This window comes from Octodon degus, unplaced genomic scaffold, assembly GCF_000260255.1.
Source record: "Octodon degus isolate 3935 unplaced genomic scaffold, OctDeg1.0 scaffold00072, whole genome shotgun sequence".
In the NCBI taxonomy this organism is placed as follows: Eukaryota; Metazoa; Chordata; class Mammalia; order Rodentia; family Octodontidae; genus Octodon; species Octodon degus.
The window spans coordinates 589,795-592,586 of NW_004524648.1; the positions used below are offsets into that span (position 1 = coordinate 589,795).

At 53.5% G+C, this 2,792-nt stretch overlaps 1 protein-coding gene across 1 annotated transcript in view; it reads left to right on the top strand.

The window, feature by feature from the left end:
• The window catches only part of Ccdc92b (coiled-coil domain containing 92B), an 11,522-nt gene that overhangs the window by 951 nt on the left and 7,779 nt on the right, over window positions 1-2,792 (top strand). The gene's annotated exons all lie outside the window — the stretch shown is intronic.

Sequence of the window (2,792 nt, forward strand, 5' to 3'; positions counted from 1 at the left end):
TAAAAAAAAAAAAAGATATAGCAGGTGCACACCTGCAATCTCAGCTGCTCGAGACACTGGGACAGGAAGATTTCAAGTTTGAACCCAGCCTGGGCAGTTTAGAGACTTAGCAAGACCCTGTCTCAAAATAAAAAATAAAAACAGACTCAGAATATAGAAATAAAAACAAAAAGGGCAGAGGTTGTAGCTCAGTGGCAGAGCACTTGCCTTGCCTGTGTAAGACCCCATGTTCAATCCCCAGTACTGCAAAAAGAAAAAGAAATTGAGTCTGGTGTTGTGTGGAAGGTAAACTGTGGGAGAGGGAGGCTGGGAGGCCTACAGCAGGCCTGACGGAGTGGTCTGCTAGTGAGGCAAAGGGGCATGGCCAGGGAAGGCCAAGGAAGGGCTTGCCCACTGATTGCTCCATGCACAGCAGAGGGACACAAAGGATGAAGCAAAACCCTAGACCTGGCCTCTGCTCTTAGATCTAAAGCCTCAACTGCCTGGGCCTCTTGGCCCAGAGGTGCGTGAAGGCTGAGGCCCAGCACAGGTTCTTTAGCCAATGTCTCGAACCTCTCAGGCGGGAAGGCCCAATTTCTTGATTGCATAGATGGGTAAACTGAATCCTGGAGAAAGTGCATCACACAGTCTGTTACTAGCAGAGGTAGGATTAGAACCCAGAGCTCCACAGTCTCAGTCCTCCATATCTCTGCAGCTTTCTGGATATTCTCTACCTGCAAGGTGCCCAGCTCCCCACCTCCCTCCAGCCCATGCTCGTGGGAGGCTCCCCACTGCCCTGAGGAAAGCTGCAAGCTGGAGGGTTGGATGACCGACCACCTGGCTTCTCACGCTGCAGCACGTGACATGAGTGGCCTCCCCCAAAGACCAGCCAGCAACAGAGGCCAGCCCTGGGGACACCGGTGGCCCTTGAGGATTCACCTCTGCCCTATGCCGCCTTATCACTAAGCAGCCTTAGAGGAAAGTAGGGAACCTAAGACCTATGGCCATTATCTCATTTGTCCTCTTTGTATCCTCATTCTGAGGACCTGAGTCCTGCCACTACAGAAAAGGGTCAGATCCCAAGAAAGTGTCACAGGTTGCAGCAGAGGGCCCTCCACCACCCCGGTTCCTCTTCTCAGACTGGCAAGGGCCCAAAGCCTCTTGGTTATCGATTGAGGAGATAAGAATAGCTCTGGGATGGACTGGAACAGCTGCTGTGGGGACTGAAATGACCGAGTGAGGCCCTCCGTCCAGGACAGAGGTGCTGAGGAAAAAGGGAAGAGGGAGAAAGAGATTCAGGAGGGACCTAGAGAGCGGGGCATGGTGGGGCACATTTGTAATCCCAGAACTCTGGGAGGCTGAGGCAGGAGGACTGCACCTTCTAAGCAAGCCTGGAACATGGCAACACAGAAAGGTCCTTTGGGGTGGGGGGAGTAAAAAAAATCCAAGGCTGGGCAAGGTGGTACATGTCTATAATGCCAGCACTCAGGAGGCTGAGGCAGGAGGATCATTGTGAGTTCTGGAGACCAGCCTGGGCTACAAAGTGAGCTCAAGGCCAGCCTGAACTGCATAGTGAGACCCTATCTCAAAAAGACCAAAAAAAAAAAAAAAAAAAAAGGCTAGGAAGGGGATAAGACAGGTGGGGAGGACAGGCTGCTGGAAAGCCAACAGACCATGGCTCAGGACTGAGAATAAAGGGGCTTGGGAAGTGGTAGGTGTGTTCTGGGTTGGCTCGGCAGCCTGGATGATGCCAAGATCTGTCCCCACCTCCAGTCCCATGCATTGTGCACTAACTTAACCCTGGACCGAGCCTTCTGTTTATTTTCTCTTATTTCATCCTGGCAATAGCCGTTTATGTGGGTGGGTGTGCACGTGCATACACATGCGTGTACTATTTTGCCTCCATTTTCTAGACCAAGGCTCAGGTAGATGCTGTTACTGGTCCAGGGTCACAGTGTATCTGACATCACAGCATATTCATCTAAGCCATGAAGAGTCTGGCCAGAAGGTGGGGTCCCGGCTAGAATTCTCCCTCTCCTCTTCCTGGTCCTGTGAGTAAGGGCTAAAGAGAAAACAGCCCACAGGGAGTCAATGGCAGAGCTAAGATCTTTCAGGCTAAGTCCCTGGACCTAGTCCAGGGTCCCCTGGGTCATATCAAAAGGCCTGGAGGAGGGGCCACTGTGGCCCCGGGGAGCTCAAGGGGTGGAGGCACAGGGCCCCCTGGGAAGAGGTGCAGGCTGGGGTCACAGCATCAGCTGGGGAGCCAGGCTTCCTGTCTCCTGGCAACAAGTGGTCTCCCCAGAGGAGGCACCTCTTCGAAGAGCCCCAGGAAGGCAGTGAAGAGGAGCAGGCCTAGGGGCCACAGGCCATCTCTGTAGGTGCTGCTGGGTGGTGAGTGGCCCCACTGACTACTGACTTCCTGGCCCCCTGGTTCACACCTTCTCTCCTTGAGCCTGAGGCTGCATCCCTGGAGGTCCATACAGGTGCTCCTGAGCAGGCCACGGTGGCTTCTGGCTCTCTTTGGCTCACCCAAGCAGGGCTTGGGGGCAGGCCAAGTACAAGCTGTCCCTCTGAGCCACACTTCACCTCTTCCCAGTTCTTGAGCTGTGGTGCAGTTGCGGGACTGCAGATATAAAAATGACCAAGCTCATCTGAGCATGGTGGTGGCACATACCTGTAATCCCAACACTTGGGAGGCTGAGATAGGAGGATCAATCAGGAATCCAAGGCCAGCCTGGTCTACATAGTGAGTTTAAGACCAGCCTGAATTACATAGTGAGACTCTATTGTAGAAGGAGGAGGAGGAGGAGGAG